The following is an 8,211-nucleotide window of genomic DNA, read 5'->3' as shown; positions in this document are numbered from 1 at the left end:
GACTGGGGAGCACTGCAGGTTGTTAGCAGGAGCCAGGAGTACAATTATATTAATTAACAGTGCACACTTTTGCTGCAGGAGTGGTGACCAGTGCCTGACCACCAGTATAGTATTGTTGTATACTACTAATATCTCTTTAAATATCAACCAGTCTATATTAGCAGCAGACACAGTACAGTGCGGTAGTTCACGGCTGTGGCTACCTCTGTGTCGGCACACGGCAGGCAGTCCGTCCGACCAGAATTGTATTATTTATTATTATATACCTACCACCTAACCGTGGTTTTTTTTTCATTCTTTATACCGTCATAGTGTCATCCTAATTGTTACGAGTATACTACTATCTCTTTATCAACCAGTGTACAGTGCGGTAGTTCACGGCTGTGGCTACCTCTGTGTCGGCACACGGCAGGCAGTCCGTCCGACCAGAATTGTATTATTTATTATTATATACCTACCACCTAACCGTGGTTTTTTTTTCATTCTTTATACCGTCATAGTGTCATCCTAATTGTTACGAGTATACTACTATCTCTTTATCAACCAGTGTACAGTGCGGTAGTTCACGGCTGTGGCTACCTCTGTGTCGGCACACGGCAGGCAGTCCGTCCGACCAGAATTGTATTATTTATTATTATATACCTACCACCTAACCGTGGTTTTTTTTTCATTCTTTATACCGTCATAGTGTCATCCTAATTGTTACGAGTATACTACTATCTCTTTATCAACCAGTGTACAGTGCGGTAGTTCACGGCTGTGGCTACCTCTGTGTCGGCACACGGCAGGCAGTCCGTCCGACCAGAATTGTATTATTTATTATTATATACCTACCACCTAACCGTGGTTTTTTTTTCATTCTTTATACCGTCATAGTGTCATCCTAATTGTTACGAGTATACTACTATCTCTTTATCAACCAGTGTACAGTGCGGTAGTTCACGGCTGTGGCTACCTCTGTGTCGGCACACGGCAGGCAGTCCGTCCGACCAGAATTGTATTATTTATTATTATATACCTACCACCTAACCGTGGTTTTTTTTTCATTCTTTATACCGTCATAGTGTCATCCTAATTGTTACGAGTATACTACTATCTCTTTATCAACCAGTGTACAGTGCGGTAGTTCACGGCTGTGGCTACCTCTGTGTCGGCACACGGCAGGCAGTCCGTCCGACCAGAATTGTATTATTTATTATTATATACCTACCACCTAACCGTGGTTTTTTTTTCATTCTTTATACCGTCATAGTGTCATCCTAATTGTTACGAGTATACTACTATCTCTTTATCAACCAGTGTACAGTGCGGTAGTTCACGGCTGTGGCTACCTCTGTGTCGGCACACGGCAGGCAGTCCGTCCGACCAGAATTGTATTATTTATTATTATATACCTACCACCTAACCGTGGTTTTTTTTTCATTCTTTATACCGTCATAGTGTCATCCTAATTGTTACGAGTATACTACTATCTCTTTATCAACCAGTGTACAGTGCGGTAGTTCACGGCTGTGGCTACCTCTGTGTCGGCACACGGCAGGCAGTCCGTCCGACCAGAATTGTATTATTTATTATTATATACCTACCACCTAACCGTGGTTTTTTTTTCATTCTTTATACCGTCATAGTGTCATCCTAATTGTTACGAGTATACTACTATCTCTTTATCAACCAGTGTACAGTGCGGTAGTTCACGGCTGTGGCTACCTCTGTGTCGGCACACGGCAGGCAGTCCGTCCGACCAGAATTGTATTATTTATTATTATATACCTACCACCTAACCGTGGTTTTTTTTTCATTCTTTATACCGTCATAGTGTCATCCTAATTGTTACGAGTATACTACTATCTCTTTATCAACCAGTGTACAGTGCGGTAGTTCACGGCTGTGGCTACCTCTGTGTCGGCACACGGCAGGCAGTCCGTCCGACCAGAATTGTATTATTTATTATTATATACCTACCACCTAACCGTGGTTTTTTTTTCATTCTTTATACCGTCATAGTGTCATCCTAATTGTTACGAGTATACTACTATCTCTTTATCAACCAGTGTACAGTGCGGTAGTTCACGGCTGTGGCTACCTCTGTGTCGGCACACGGCAGGCAGTCCGTCCGACCAGAATTGTATTATTTATTATTATATACCTACCACCTAACCGTGGTTTTTTTTTCATTCTTTATACCGTCGTCATAGTGTCATACTAGTTGTTACGAGTATACTACTATCTCTTTATCAACCAGTGTACAGTGCGGTAGTTCACGGCTGTGGCTACCTCTGTGTCGGCACTCGGCAGGCAGTCCGTCCATCCATAATTGTATTATTATTATAATATATACCACCTAACCGTGGTTTTTTTATACCACCTAACCGTGGCAGTCCGTCCATAATTGTATACTAGTATCCAATCCATCCATCTCCATTGTTTACCTGAGGTGCCTTTTAGTTCTGCCTATAAAATATGGAGAACAAAAAAGTTGAGGTTCCAAAATTAGGGAAAGATCAAGATCCACTTCCACCTCGTGCTGAAGCTGCTGCCACTAGTCATGGCCGAGACGATGAAATGCCAGCAACGTCGTCTGCCAAGGCCGATGCCCAATGTCATAGTACAGAGCATGTCAAATCCAAAACACCAAATATCAGTAAAAAGCCTCTTTTTTTCTTTGCGTCATGTGCTGTTTGGGGAGGGTTTTTTGGAAGGGACATCCTGCGTGACACTGCAGTGCCACTCCTAGATGGGCCCGGTGTTTGTGTCGGCCACTAGGGTCGCTAATCTTACTCACACAGCTACCTCATTGCGCCTCTTTTTTTCTTTGCGTCATGTGCTGTTTGGGGAGGGTTTTTTGGAAGGGACATCCTGCGTGACACTGCAGTGCCACTCCTAGATGGGCCCGGTGTTTGTGTCGGCCACTAGGGTCGCTTATCTTACTCACACAGCGACCTCGGTGCAAATTTTAGGACTAAAAATAATATTGTGAGGTGTGAGGTATTCAGAATAGACTGAAAATGAGTGTAAATTATGGTTTTTGAGGTTAATAATACTTTGGGATCAAAATGACCCCAAAATTCTATGATTTAAGCTGTTTTTTAGTGTTTTTGGAAAAAAACACCCGAATCCAAAACACACCCGAATCCGACAAAAATAATTCGGTGAGGTTTTGCCAAAACGCGTTCGAACCCAAAACACGGCCGCGGAACCGAACCCAAAACCAAAACACAAAACCCGAAAAATTTCAGGCGCTCATCTCTAGATACAACACATTTCTTGGGTATTCCGTTTTAGAAAGTAGAAGATGGCAATTTTAGTTTAAATCAAAGACACATACTGTAGTACAACAAAAATGTGTAATGTTTTCTTCAACAGATGCAGAATATGAAAGTTTAAAGATGATATGGGTGAGATAGCTGTTAGCCGACATGGGATAACAACAGGCAGAACAAATACAAATCTGGCTTCAATGTAAGCCTGTGGATGTTTTTGGCTGTCCTAGGTTAAGAGGGGCCACATTTTTTGGTTGGTTCACCACTTCTATAGGGATTCCAGCCTTGGGCTGACCAGTTTGGGGCTGGTTGCTGTTTTGGCAGGGGGGCCCCATGCTCTGTGACCCCCTGCTAAAGAATAAGCTCCTAGAGGAGGTTGATGATGAAGCTGTTAATTACGTTATAATTTTGTAAAATACATTTCTTGAACTCACCTCAAATGATGTAACCTTATTATTATTATTACTACCAGTTATTTATATAATACACACATATTCCGCAGCACTTTACAGAAAATATTTGCCCATTCACATCAGTCCCTGCCCCAGTGGAACTTACAATATATATTCCCTATCATATGCACACGCACACACATTCATGCTAGGGTTAATTTTGTTGCGAGCCAATTAACCTGCCAGTATATTTTTGGGATTGTGGGACGAAACCCGAGTACCCGGAGGAAACCCACGCAAGTACGGGAAGAATATACAAACTCTCCACAGTTAGAGCCATGGTGGGAATCGAACCCATGACCTCAGTGCTGTGAGGCAGTAATGCTAACCATTACACCATCCATACTGCCCCCATCCATACTGCCCTACATGGAGGAGGGCAGTACATAACATGGAGGCGGTGCCTAGATGGTTGATGTCCCAACTGCTGCTAATTTTGGCCTCACAAATGAAGCAGATGCCTTCACAAACACAGAGGTGGCTTTTTTGGTCTTATGCCCAGACATTACAATGGCTTTCTTTTTATCAAGATCCTCATCCTCCTCATTAGTGTCAGATAGTAGAAGTACACAAAAATCCCTCTCATCCTGTTCCCCTTCCACACTAGCATCCTCAATTTCTATTATGTCCTCATTACCATATTTACTTGTACTGCTCCCCACATGTGCAGATGGTGCAGAAATAATAGAAAGAGGGGTGTCAAAGTTGAAAAATGTTGCAGTACATACATCACGTACAGACTACACACAGATGGCCTCTGTGTGCGCGTACATGTTCTGCCGTGCGTGCGCATATTCGCAATTTGCGTATGGTCGCTCCCATGGTCCTATGTATTAGTGCGTGGTATGAGTACTTACGGTGGTGTTTGTAGTTGCATGGAAAAGCCATAAAAACACATTACATATTTAATCCAAATATTGCACAATGTACACATAGTCTCCATGCACCATACCAGCAAGTTACAACAGTTTAAATGGTATCAGAACAAAGGGATTCACCTTTACAGGATAGGAGGGGACAGAACTAGGTTATAAGGTGGTATTTGGTATCCAGCTGTAGGGTATATTAATGGCAATATTCCGGTGTTGGTTTGCAGAAGATCGCACACTCCCGCGAATAGTTATGCACAGGAGCAGAATATAAACATTAAGTGTATGTACTGTGCTCTTGATATGAGGCGGGAACCCAGAGGAGAATATCTGCAACTGCACCTGGAACAGACATCGCCCACCTATTCAAACTGACTTATGACCTCTCCTGTACTGTAAATGACCATCCCTGTGTCCAGTGGAAAAAGAGATTACAGTCTCCATTGTGTTAGGTTTTGGACAAATGTATAAAAAGCCAGCTGCAGGCCAGGTCACTATCACAGACACTGAAGGTCATCTACCTTGATGACTGAGGACCAGACTGGGAAGCGCAGGCGAAACTAAAACGTATGTACCATTGACTGTAGCCATTTTACTATTGTATTGTATTGTATTGTTATTGTAACCCCCTTTCAGTAATTATATGTTGGTGTGTCGGAACCCGGCATTTTAAATACAATCTGGTGTCGTGTCTCCTTTCCCTGCTAAGGTTATAAGTGTATTTCAGTCACACATGTAGCTGCTAAGTGCTCACGGAGTATCTTTGGGTGTGTACGCACTGTGTGTACTTTGTACGGCCAGCGCGGCGTTAGTATGCAAAGTATGTACACGGTACGGGGCTTTGTACGCTAATGGTGTAAAAAGTACGTAGGCTAAGGATTGATTACAGCGTCCGCAGCGGCTCCATTTAAAGTGTATTGAATGTCTTTTTTGAAGTGTTGCTTTTAGTCCTGTATGTAAATCAACATTTACAGGGGACAAAGCCTTCTCTAAGAGGACAGTGTGAGAAATGTCAGACTCACAGATAGCTAATGTGGACACCCCCAGACTCTCTTCAGGGATTTGTGAACACACAGTTTGAGCCTTAGTGTTCTTTTCTGGGGGCACTGATTTGTTGCTTTTAAGGTGACACCTCTACCACTTTTTTAACATTGTAAAACATTTTGATTTCAGGTGCCCTTTCCTAAACTTTCTTTTTATGACAACAAAGGCGCTTATATTTATTTTGTCAAAAGAGGGGCTTAGATATATTTTATGACAAAAAAGATGCAGTGGCATAGCGTGTACGCTGCTTAAATAAAAAAGAGCCATTTAAAAAAAAAAGTGGTGAATCATACCACTTATAATATTATATATTATGTAAACAAAGGCGCAGTGGTGTACAGTACACAGCTTGTTTAAAAAGAGACCAATTTGTTTTCTTAAATATAAACAAAAGCGTTGAGTCACACCACTTTTATTATTATGTCAACAAAGGCACTTATATATTTAATGTCAACAAAGGCGCAATGGCGTACAGCGCAAACAACTTGTATAAACTTATATTATGTCAACAAAGTCACCTATATTTATTATGTCAACCAAGGCACTTATATATATTATGTCAACAAAGGTGCTTATATATATTATGTAAACAAAGTTGCAGTCGGGTATGACCTGCAAAGTCACAGTACAACATCAGTGTGACACACTTACGGGGGTACCCACTTTGCCGTAGCCACAAAAAAAACAGTTATTTTTTAAATATTTTGTCACCAATTTTTTATCACTGGTATCCAATTACATTGTGAGTATAAAAAAAAACCTCTTGCCACAATATTTAGGGTCTGCAAAAAGCAGCGGACCTACCTGTATGTATTTTTTTTTTACTGCACTTATCACAGAAAAAATAGTCACTTATCTTGACTAATAGGATAGCCCCTGGTGAACCAATTAGCCACAGTAAATTAGCCTGCCACTAATTGAATACCTCCCTTAGATAAATTCCTTCAACTAAAAATAATAATAAACAATGACTTGCTAACTGCCTGTACTGTAATCTAGCCAATATTAACACTAAGCAGCACTGGAGTGTATTATGAACATAGTGGACACCGATAGGTCAGGTCAGCTCAGCCACTGGAGTGAATGGACAGTGTGCAATGGACACAGATAGGTCAGGTCCGCCACTGAAGTGAAAGCACTCAGTGGACACAGTTACAGTATGTCAACTGAGCCACTGAAGAATATGGACATGGTGGACACACAGATACAGTACTGTAGGTCAGCTCAGCTCAGCCACTGGAGTCTATGGACACAGTGAACACAGATAGGTCAGCTCAGCTCAGCCACTGGAGAATATGAATGCAGTGGACACACAGATACAGATGAAGTCCGGGCATGCCTAACGCCTACAGCGTCCCCATCCACCTGGGTGTGCATGCCCGCGACGGAGACACACTCCATTCACTTGAATAGAGAGCACCTCGGTCCACTCGCCCAGACAGAGTCGCTCTGAATGGGAGTGTCTCTGTGTACTCCCGGCGCAACTAAATGGATGGATCCACTAGTCACGCCTTTAGTGCTGGTTTGCGATGGAGCCGCCTCAGATGTCCCCCATCCCATGCACTCAGCACTGGGACTCCTAAATCTAAGTGGATCAAGCAGGAGGACACATAGGAGGATACACGGGACTGTGCACTTCAAAGGAGTGCTCCCATACACTGGATGGGTGAAGTATTATCAACACCACCTCACATTGCATGTGAAAAATATTAGACTCATCTCTCTCCAGTGGCAATACTTTCATACCATCTAGTTTGGTGAGTGAGCTTCTCAGTAAAACAAACAGTTAGTTTGTGTGGAGCCATTAATGCTTGATTATATGCATGTGCATGCGATTCAGCTTTTGATTGAAGTACTACTATACTAACCAAAGTGTCAGTCTGTGTGGAGCCATTAACAACTCATGTGGAGTTACTAACAAATTCATGTTTATTTTAAGATAACTTTTTAAAATTGTTCTAAATAAAAGTGCTTATGCATTTATATCAAAACAGCAGCTGACAAATTATTTTTGTGCGCCTTCATTTATTTTATTTGTTATTCACTCATTCTAGTGGATTTCCAGGTCCACATTGTGAAGGCAGCCAAATAATTGTTTTCTAATGATTTTATTTTTTCACTAATACATCTATATCCATTTTAGCACCTGACACATTGCATGTTGTTATTTCCTATAGAAAATGGCCACCGCATCCCCCCCCCCCAAATGGGCAGAGCTCACTAACCGTCCTTGGAAAGGGTAGGTGCCCCTCAAAGACCACTTATGCCCCATGTGGCCGCTGGTCAAACTGCCAGGTTCTGATCCCATTGATAAATGGCCTACAGAACCGCAGCCGCCATCCATCACCGAGAAAAACTACAGACTGGAACCAGTCAAAACAGAAAAAATAGAAAACCTCTAAACCTGCCTCAGACAAATGGACCCCGTCCTGCCTAAAATACAAAGGATTCTCAGTCAAGAGCAACGGGTGCTGCACAGCAAAACCACCGTTAGCCCTAACAAATGTAGAAACTACAAAATTAACCTTCTTCCGGGCCTTATCAACTGCAATCAGGCTGATGGAATCCCTTCACTGCAACTTAGGA

This window comes from Pseudophryne corroboree, chromosome 8 (genome assembly GCF_028390025.1).
Source record: "Pseudophryne corroboree isolate aPseCor3 chromosome 8, aPseCor3.hap2, whole genome shotgun sequence".
NCBI classification, from domain to species: Eukaryota; Metazoa; Chordata; class Amphibia; order Anura; family Myobatrachidae; genus Pseudophryne; species Pseudophryne corroboree.
Note: the sequence above shows the minus strand (reverse complement) of the source record.